The sequence below is a fragment of the Rattus norvegicus genome, chromosome 7, assembly GCF_036323735.1.
Source record: "Rattus norvegicus strain BN/NHsdMcwi chromosome 7, GRCr8, whole genome shotgun sequence".
Classification (NCBI taxonomy): domain Eukaryota; kingdom Metazoa; phylum Chordata; class Mammalia; order Rodentia; family Muridae; genus Rattus; species Rattus norvegicus.
The window spans coordinates 6547544-6559313 of record NC_086025.1 but is presented as its reverse complement, the minus strand read 5'-3'; positions in this window follow the sequence as shown (position 1 = coordinate 6559313).

The following is an 11770-nucleotide window of genomic DNA, read 5'->3' as shown; positions in this document are numbered from 1 at the left end:
ATTTGACATGTTCTGGCTGTATCTCTCAGGAGAGATCTATATTCGGTTCTTGTCAGCATGCACTTCTTAGCTTTATCCATCTTATGTAGTTTTGGTGACTGTATATTTATGGGCCACATGTGGGGCAGGTTCTGAATGGCTGTTCCTTCAGTCTCTGCTCTAAACATTACCTCCCTATACTCTCCTATGGATATTTTTGTTCCCCTTTTAAAGAAAGAGTGAAGCATCTGCATTTTGGTCATCCTTCATCTTGAGCTTCATGTGGTCTGTAGATTGCATCTTAGGTAATTCATGCTTTTGGACTAATATCCACTAATCAATGAGTGCATACCATGTGTGTTTTTCTGTGATTGAGTTACCACACTTAGGATGATATTTTCTAGTTCATTCCATTTGCCTATGAATTTCATGAAGTCACTGTTTTTGATAGCTGATTAGTACTCCATTGTGTAGATGTACCACAGAGTATGTCTTGACCATATTCACCCTGTCTTCCAAATCTTCCTAGCAATATGCTCTCTTCCATATTCACCTAAATCTGTGCTCTATTTTTCCCCATCAAATCAAATTTGTGCCTCCAATATAATCTTGGATTTATGGCCTTCTACTGCAACATGGTCAACTTTCCATGGTTAGTCCTATTAGAGAAAGTCTCCTCTCTCAGAAGCTATAAATTGCTATAAGATCCTCTGCTAGGAATTGGACTTCCTGCCATCTCCCTTCTCAGCTGGCATTTGGTCTGGCTTGATTTTGAGTAGGACTTGTGCCTGCTGCCACAATTAGTGTGAATTCATGTGTACAGCTGCCACTGGCTCTTTCAGTCTTTCTTCCAAATATTGGTCCTCAATGTGAATATCTGCTAATATGTTATGTTTTTCAGATTGTGAATATGTATTCTTGACTCCATTATCTTCAGTACGCTTGCTTGAATCAGTGTTTATTGCCATGGTGCTACTTATCCTTCTTCTGGCACAGTATGCGTGTTTATGAGTGATTGACTTGTATGTATGAGGAATAATAAGTACAGTTTCATCTTTCAGATGACTGCAACTTAAGACTGCTCCCCTTCAGAGACCTATTCTAGCTAACCTATTCAACCTATTCTAGCTAACCCACCTTCTCCTACTGTATCTAATAAACGTACCAAGGTTCTGGGTTGCTGTATAGTTGTTGACATTCTGGAATACGTGATCAGGCCCACCATATCTCAGATTTTCTATTGTAAGTATATGTGAGTCTGTCCTTTATTCCCTACTTCATTACATCAGTCATACTTTCAGAACCATACCATGTTGGGAATGGTGTTTCATGGTAATCCATGCCAGTTTTGTCACAGTAAAACAAGTAAAGACTATTGACAACCAACAACTCATCTATAAAGGATGAATAAGAAATTCTGTATTGCTTAGAAATGACCCAACTATCCTTCAAGTGGCAATCACCTATGGCAAGAGCCCCCAGAAAATCCATGCTATTTCTAAGGAAAGAGGCTGAGAGACAGCCTTGAAGATTCCTCAAGACTTATCACTTCTTTCACCAAATATGGATAGTATAAAATCTAAGTATTTTCACCAAGAGGAAGAACAATGCAGCAAGCAAAGAAGATAATTAATACTCTGGCCTTCCCCATGTTCTTATGTTCATTGAACCAATCCAGAAGAATGTAACTTATTCAAGTGGGGAATGTCAAATAAACTTTATTCATATGCTTCCTTCCTGTGCCAATTTCAATTATATTTTGGTGTTTGTACATAACTTCAGTGACTGGATAGACTCTTTTACCACTAGAACTTAAAGGACACTGAAGGGTAAAGGCCTTGGACAAATAAGCTCAGTGTTAAGCGCCCTTCATTCATTCAAGAGTGTTAATTGACCTTCCTAAATTTCACAGGAAATCCAGTTTATATCTAAGACCCTATGAATAAAATATTACCTACACTCTACTTAACAACCATTAGAGAAAGTTGAAAAGACACGCAAAACTATTAAACAGATCTTAGTAAAATGCTATCAAGACAACTCTGACAAAAATAAAAAATGATTACTCATCACATCTAAAATCTAACACCAAACTCATTCTCAATAAGTTGCTGTATAGAAGACCCTTACACTAGATTTCATCAGATAACTCAGTACCTAATAAATACAAGTCAAGAAGACCTAGAAGGATGGGGACTGTGCTATGCCCCGTCCAGAGATTGACACTTCAAAGGATGTGGACCCAGAGGATGAGTTCTCCTTAAAACCAGAAAAAAAGAACAAACAGAATGCTTTAGTCATCATCAGGTAAATATTAGTGTGGGTAGTTTTGAACATTTTCATAGCTGTGAAACTTCTGGGAATCAACAGCTAGTTTCATACCTTCTAAGGATTAAGACAAATATTTTGAATGAGGTAATCTTACCTGAATACTCAGGGAAATACACCTGTGAGCTGATGGAATTTATCTAACTTCTATTTAAAAATCCAAGTTTATGTATACGGCCTCTGGGTTCCCTTGGATTAGGGCACAGGAGCAGGAAATCTGGTGCGTCTGAGACACCGCCAGAACCTGAAGGGATTGACCAGATAAACAGTTCTCTGCACCCAAATCCCATTGGAGGGAGAGCTGGGCCTTCAGAGAGGCAGACACGCCTGGGAAAGCAGAGGAGACTACACTCTGCCCACATCTCTGACTCCAGAGGAAAACACCAAACACCATCTAGAACCCTGGTGCACAGAAGCTCTCGGAAGGGGCGGCCCAGATCTTCCTGGTTACTGGCGCCACAGAGAGCTCATAAGCAACACCCCACGAGCAAACCTGATCCTCAGGACCACAGGTAAGACAAACCTTCCAGCTCCAAGCGACCTGCCTGGTGAACTCAAGACACAGGCCGACAGGAACAGCTGAAGACCTGTAGATAGGAAAAACTACACACTCAAAAGCAGAACACTCTGTCCCCATAACTGGCTGAAAGAAAACAGGAAAACAGATCTACAGCACTCCTGACACACAGGCTTATAGGACAGTCTAGCCACTGTCAGAAATAGCAGAACAAAATAACACTCGAGATAATCTGATGGCAAGAGCCAAGCACAGGAACCCAAGCAACAGAAACCAAGACTACATGGCATCATCGGAGCCCAATTCTCCCACCAAAGCAAACAGGGAATATCCAAACACATTGGAAAGAAAGATCTAGTTTCAAAATCATATCTGATCATGATGCTGGAGGACTCCAAGAGAGACATGAAGAACTCCCTTAGAGAAATACAGGAAAACATAAATAAACAAGTAGAAGCCTACAGAGAGGAATCACAAAAATCCCTGAAAGAATTCCAGGAAAACACAATCAAACAGTTGAAGGAATTAAAAATGGAAAAAGAAGCAGTCAAGAAAGAACACATGGAAACAACCCTGGATATAGAAAACCAAAGGGAGAGACAAGGAGCCGTAGATTCAAGCATCACCAACAAAATACAAGAGATAGAAGAGAGAGTCTCAGGAGCAGAAGATTCCATACAAATCATTTACTCAACTGTCAAAGATAATGTAAAGCAGAAAAAGCTACTGGTCCAAAACATACAGGAAATACAGGACTCAATGAGAAGATCAAACCTAAGGATAATAGGTAGAGAAGAGATTGAAGACTCCCAGCTCAAAGGACCAGTAAATATCTTCAAAAAAATCATAGATGAAAACTTCCCTAATCTAAAAAAAGAGATACTCATAGGCATACAAGAAGCCTACAGAACTCCAAATAGATTGGACCAGAAAAGAAACACCTCCCGACACATAATAGTCAAAACACCAAATGCACAAAATAAAGAAAGAATATTAAAAGCAGTAAGGGAAAAAGGTCAAATAACATATAAAGGCAGACCTATCAGAATCACACCAGACTTTTCGGCAGAGAGTATGAAAGGCAGAAGATCCTGGACAGATGTCATACAGACCCTAAGAGAACACAAAGGCCAGCGCAGGTTACTGTATCCTGCAAAACTCTCAATTAACATAGATGGAGAAACCAAGATATTCCATGACAAAAACAAATTTACACAATATCTTTCTACAAATCCAGCACTACAAAGGATAATAAAAGGTAAAGCAAAACATAAGGAGGCAAGCTACACCTTAGAAAAAGCAAGAAACTAATCATCTTGGCAACAAAACAAAGAGAAGAAAAGCACACAAACATAACATCACATCCAAATATGAATATAACAGGAAGCAATAATCACTATTCCTTAATATCTCTTTACATCAATGGTCTCAACTCCCCAATAAAAAGGCATAGATTAACAAACTGGATACGCAATGAGGACCCTGCATTCTGCTGCCTACAGGAAACACACCTCAGATACAAAGACAGACACTACCTCAGAGTGAAAGGCTGGAAAACAGCTTTCCAAGCAAATGTTATGAAGAAGCAAGCTGGAGTAGCCATTCTAATATCAAATAAAATCAATTTTCAATTAAAAGTCATCAAAAAAGATAAGGGAGGACACTTCATATTCATCAAAGGAAAAATCCACCAAGATGTACTCTCAATCCTAAATATCTATGCCCCAAATACAGGGGCACCTACATATGTGAAAGAAACTTTACTAAAGTTCAAAACACACATTGCACCTCACACAATAATAGTAGGAGATTTCAACACCCCACTCTCATCAATGGACAGATCAGGGAAACAGAAATTAAACAGAGACGTAGACAGACTAAGAGAAGTCATGAACCAAATCTACTTAACAGATATTTATAGAACATTCTATCCTAAAGCAAAAGGATATACCTTCTTCTCAGCTCCTCATGGTACTTTCTCCAAAATTGACCATATAATTGGTCAAAAAACGGGCCTCATCAGGTACAGAAAGATAGAAATAATCCCATGCATGCTATCAGACCACCACGGCCTAAAGCTGGTCTTCAGTAACAATAAGGGAAGAACGCCAACATATACGTGGAAGTTGAACAATGCTCTACTCAATGATAAGCTGGTCAAGGAAGAAATAAAGAAAGAAATTAAAGACTTCTTAGAATTTAATGAAAATGAAAGTACAACATACTCAAACTTATGGGACACAAAGAAAGCTGTGCTAAGAGGAAAACTCATAGCTCTGAGTGCCTGCAAAAAGAAACAGGAGAGAGCATATGTCACCAGCTTGACAGCACACCTAAAAGCTCTAGAACAAAAAGAAGATAATACACCCAGGAGGAGTTGAAGGCAGGAAATAATCAAACTCAGAGCTGAAATCAACCAAGTAGAAACAAAAAGGACCATAGAAAGAATCAACAGAACCAAAAGTTGGTTCTTTGAGAAAATCAACAAGATAGATAAACCCTTAGACAAACTAATGAGAGGACACAGAGAGTGTGTCCAAATTAACAAAATCAGAAATGAAAAGGGAGACATAATACAGATTCAGAGGAAATTCAAAAAATCACCAGATCTTACTATAAAAGCCTATATTCAACAAAACTTGAAAATCTGCAGGAAATGAACAATTTCCTAGACAGATAACAGGTACCGAAGTTGAATCAGGAACAGATAAACCAGTTAAACAACCCAATAATTCCTAAGGAAATAGAAGCAGTCATTAAGGTCTCCCAACCAAAAAGAGCCCAGGTCCAGATGGGTTTAGTGCAGAATTCTATCAGACTTTCATAGAAGACCTCATAGCAATACTATCCAAACTATTCCACAAAATTGAAACAGATGGAGCACTACTGAATTACTTCTATGAAACCACTATTACTCTTATACCTAAACCACACAAAGACCCAACAAAGAAAGAGAACTTCAGACCAATTTCCCTTATGAATATCGACGAATAAATACTCAATAAAATTCTGGCAAACCGAATCCAAGAGCACATCAAAACAATCACCCACCATGATCAAGTAGGCTTCATCCCAGGCATGCAGGGATGGTTTAATATACAGAAAACTATCAACATAATCTATTATATAAACAAACTGAAAGAACAAAACCACGTGATCATTTCCTTAGATGCTGAGAAAGCATTTGACAAAATTCAACACCCCTTTATGATAAAAGTCCTGGAAGGAATAGGAATTCAAGGCCCATACCTAAACCTAGTAAAAGCCATATACAGCAAACCAGTTGCTAACATTAAATTAATGGAGAGAAACTTGAAGCAATCCCACTAAAATCAGGGACTAAACAAGGCTACCAACTCTCTCCCTACTTATTCAATATAGTTCCTGGAGTTCTAGCCAGAGCAATCAGACAACAAAAGGAAATCAAGGGGATACAGATTGGTAAAGAAGTCAAAATATCACTATTTGCAGATGATATGATAGTATATTTAAGTGATCCCAAAAGTTCCACCAGAGAACTACTAAAACTGATAAACAACTTCAGCAAAGTGGCTGGGCATAAAATTAACTCAAATAAATCAGCAGCCTTCCTCTACACAAAAGAGAAACCATCCGAGAAAGAAATTAGGGAAACGACACCCTTCATAATAGACCCAAAAAATATAACGTACCTCGATGTGACTTTAACCAAGCAAGTAAAAGATCTGTACAATAAGAACTTCAAGATTCTGAAGAAAGAAATTGAAGAAGACCTCAGGAGATGGAAAGATCTCCCATGCTCATGGATTGGCAGGATTAATATAGTAAAAATGGCCCTTTTACCAAAAGCGATCTACAGATTCAATGCAATTCCCATCAAAATACCAATCCAATTCTTGAAAGAGTTAGACAGAACAATTTTCAAATTCATCTGGAATAACAAAAAACCCAGGATAGCTTAAACTATTCTCAACAATAAAAGGACTTCAGGGGGAATCACTATCCCTGAACTCAAGCAGTATTACAGAGCAATAGTGATAAAAACTGCATGGTATTGGTACAGAGACAGACAGATAGACCAATGGAACAGAATTGAAGACCCAGAAATGAACCGACACACCTATGGACACTTGATTTTTGACAAATGAGCCAAAACCATTCAAGGGAAAAAAGATATCATTTTCAGCGAATGGTGCTGGTTCAACTGGAGGTCAACAAGTAGAAGAATGCAGATCAAGCCATGCTTACCACCCTATACAAAGCTTAAGTCCAAGTGGATCAAGGACCTCCACAACAAACTAGATACATTCAAACTAATGGAAGAAAAACTAGGGCAAAATCTCGAACACATGGGCACTGGAAAAAATTTCCTGAACCAAACACCAGTGGCTTGTGCTCTTTGATAAAGAATCCACAAATGGGATCCTGTAAAACTGCCAAGCTTCTGTAAGGCAAAGACACTGTGGTTAGGACACAATGGCAACCAACAGATTGGGAAAATATCTTTACGAATCCTACAACAGATAGAGGGCTTATATCCAAAATATAAAAGAACTCATTAACTTAGACTGCAGGGAGAGAAATAACCCTATTAAAACATGGGTTTCAGATGTAAACAAAGAATTCACAGCTGAGGAATGATGAATGGCTGAGAAACACCTAAAGAAATGTTCAACTTCTTTAGTCATAAGGGAAATGCAAATCAAAACAACACTGAGATTTCTCCTCACACCAGTGAGAATGGCTAAGATCAAAAACTCAGGTGACAGCAAATGCTGGTGGGGATGTGGAGAAAGAGGAACACTCCTCTATTCTTTTTGGGATTGCAGACTGTTAAAACCATTCTGGAAATCAGTCTGGAGTTTCCTCAGCAAATTGGACATTGAACTACCTGAGGATCCAGCTATACCTCTCTTGGGCATATACCCACAAGATGCCCCAACATATAAAAAAGACACGTACTCCAGTATGTTCATAGCAGCCTTATTTATAATAGCCAGAAGCTGGAAAGAAGCCAGATGCCATTCAACAGAGGAATGGATACAGAAAATATGGTACATCTACACAAAGGAATATTACTCAGCTATCAAAAACAACGCCTTTATGAAATTCATAAACAAATGTTTGGAACTGGAAAATATCATCCTGAGTGAGGTAACCCAATCACAGAAAAACACACATGGTATGCACTCATTGATTAGTGGCTATTAGTCCAAATGCTTGAATTACCCTAATTGCCTAGAACACATGAAACTCAAGACGGATGATCAAAATGTGAATACTTCACTCCTTCTTTTAAAGGGGAAACAAGATTATCCTTGGCAGGGAATAGAGAGGCAAAGATTAAAACAGAGACAGAAGGAACACCCATTCAGAGCCTGCCCCACATGTGGCCCATACATTTACAGCTACCCAATTAGACAAGATGGATGAAGCAAAGAATTGCAGGCCGACAGAAGCTGGATGTAGATCTCTCCTGAGAGATGCAGCCAGAATACAGCAAATACAGAGGCGATTGCCAGCAGTAAACCACTGAACTGAGAACAGGACCCCCTTTGAAGGAATTAGAGAAAGAACTGGAAGAGCTTGAATGGGCTCGTGACTCCTTATGAACAACAATGCCAAGCAACTAGAGTTTCCAGGGACTAAGCCACTACCTGAAGACTATACATGGACTGACCCTGGACTCTAACCTCATAGGTAGCAATGAATATCCTAGTAAGATCAACAGTGGAAGGGGAAGCCCTTGGTCCTGCTAAGACTGAACCCCCAGTGAAAGTGATTGTTGGGGGGAGGGCGGCAATGGGGGGAGGGGAACACCCATAAAGAATGGGAGTATGGGGGGGTAGGGTGATGTTTGCCGTGAAACCAGGAAAGGGAATAACATTCGAAATGTAAATAATAAATACTCAAGTTAATAAAAAAATATCCAAGTTTAGTGATACCCTGATGACTATTGACTCAGGTTTTCTGAATCATGCCTAATCTGACTCTTCCTGACTCTCTTTAGTAATTCTAACCCCAAATGCTGCATTAGAGATTTTCTGCAACTGAAAAATATTCAAATTCTTTGTCTTGCATTATTCTTCCTTCCTCTTTCTACAGAAGTAGAACATCAATCTACTAGTTCCTATTCTAAACAAAGTGGGTGACTTCACCAATTCCTATGATTGCCTGATTCATTCTAAAATACAACTGCATCAACTTCCCAAATTTGAATGCTGCCCACGTAGGACACATCTTTGAAGTAGATGGGAACATAAGTTTTCTTGAGAAAATGGGTTCTCATTTTCTCAAATTAATTGAACTAGTCCATTTATAGAAGTGAGAACTGTCTCCTTCTGTGATTTCAGCATATAATGAAGAAACATAATGACCACAGTGAGAACTAGAATGTGAGAAAAACTCAGAATATAAATACCATGAAATAAAGTTTCATCTTTGCTTTATAAAATGAATTTTTGTAATTATTTTCCTTGCAATGCTTACATTTCTGTACCAAGTTCTCTATATTGAACAATTAGGAATGAAAGATATATAAGTGAATCCCTAGTTTATTGATATATACATTTAAGCAAACTTTTACAAGCTACTGTTTGTGGTTAGTTTTCAACACTTTTATATAACTCATTCTCTACAATCATTTTACTGCATCACCATCATCCAAATTTAATAAAAGATTGTTGTGCTTCTCATAAAGCTAGGAAGTTAGCATGTACCTTCTCATTAAATAACTGTACTTTACTTTCAATTTCTAAACTAAAAATCTTGCAATATTTTTTCTTCCATTTTTATTAAATTGGGCATTTCTTACTTACATTTAAAATGTTATTTCCTTTCCCAGTAACCTCTCCCCTTCCCCTTCTATATAGGTGTTACCCTTCCTATACACCCTGCCCATTAAAGCCCCCACCAATGCCCTACAGGTCCAACCTTTGCAGGACCAAGGGCTTCTTCCCCTTCCACTCACGCCACAGCAAGTCTATTGACTGCTTCCTATGCAGGTGGATCCCAGGTTCAGTACGTTAATGGTCTTTGGGTAGTGGTTGGTCCCTGAAAGCTATGGTTGGCTGGCATTGTCATTCTTCTGGGGTCGCAAGCCCCTTCAGCTCTTTCAGTTCTTTCTCTAATTCATCCAACGTGGGTCCCATGCTTAGTTTAGTGGTTTGCTACTGGCATCTGCCTCTTTATTTGACATGTTCTGTCTGTGTGTCTTAGCAGAGATCTATATCCAGTTCCTGTAAGCATGTACTTCTTAGCTTCATCCCTCTTGCCTAGTTTTAGTGGAGATTATATATATATATATATATATATATATATATATATATATATATATATATATATATATGCCATGTAGGGCAGGCCATTCTTTCAGGGACTGCTCTAAACTGCCTCCTTATCTCCTCATATGTGTATTTTTGTTCACCTTTTAAAGAAGGAATGAAGAATCCGAATTTTGTACATCCTTCTTGTATTTTATGTAGTCTGTGCATTGTGGGTAACTAAAATATTTGGGCTAATATCCCCTTATCAATGAGTTCATACCACGTGTTTATTTTTGTGCCTGGGTTACCTTACTGAGGATGATATTATATAGTTCCATACACTTGTCTATGAATTTCATGAAGTTATTGTTTTTGATAGCTGAGTAGTACTCCACTGTATAGATGTACCACATTTTCTGTATCCATTCTTATGCAGAAGGGCATCTGATATATTTCCATGTTCTGGCTATTATATATAAAGCTGCTATGAACATAGTGGAGCATGTGTCTTTGTTGTATGTTGGAGTTTCTTTTGGGTATAAGCCCAGGAGCTACATAGCTGGGTCCTCAGGTAGTTCAATGTTAAATTTTCTGAGGAACCTCCAGACTGATTTCCAGAGAGATTTTACCAGTTTGCATTCCCACCAACAATGGAGGAGTGTTCCTCTTTCTTCATATCACTGCTGGCATCTGTTCTTGCCTGAGTCATTGCTCTCCCACTGGTGGGTAGTGGAATCTCGGGGTTGTTTTGATTTGCATTTCCCTGATGACTAAGGATGTTGAACATTTCTTTAGGTGCTTCTCAGCCAATCGATATTCCTCAGCTGTGAGTTCTCTATTTAGCTCTTTGCCCCAGTTTAGTAGGGTTATTTGGCTAACTTCATGAGTTCTTTGTATATTTTGAATATTATCCCACTATCAGATGTTGAATTGGTAAAGATCTTTTCCCAATCTGTTGGTTGCCTTTTTGTCCTAATGACAGTGTCCTTTGCTTCAAAGAAGCTTTGCAGGTCTGTGGGATCCCATTTGTTGATTCTTGATCTACAGCATAAGACATTGGTGTTCTGCTCAGGAAATTTTCACCAGTGCTCAGGTTTTCTTTTCAAGACTCTTCCCCACTTTTTCTTCTATTGGTTTGAATGTATCTTGTTTCATGTGGAGGTCCTTGGTTCACTTGGAAGTAAGCGTCATGCAGGGGGATAAGAATGGATCAATTTGCATTCTTCTACCTGCTAACCTCCAGTTGAAATAGCACCATACGATGAAAATCCTACCCTTTTTTTTTTCCATTTGGTGGTTTTGGCTCCTTTTTTAAAAATAAATTTACCATAGTTGTGTGGGTTCATTTCTGGCTCTTCAGTTCTCTTTCAATGGTCTATCTCCCTGTCTATGTACCAGGATTATACTATTTCTATGATAATTGCTCGGTAATACTGCTTATGGTCAGGGATGGTGATTCCCCCAGAAATCCTTTTATTGTTTAGGATAGTTTTAGATATCCTGAGTTTTCTTTATTCCAGATGAATTTGCAAATTTTTCTTTGTAACTATGAAAAATTGGATTGGAATTTTGATGAGGATTGCATGGAGTCTGTAGATTACTTTTGGTAAAATGGCCATTTTTACTATACTAATTCTTCCAATCCATGAGTATGTGAGATCTTTCCATCTTCTGAGATCTTCTTCAATTTCTTTCTTCAGAG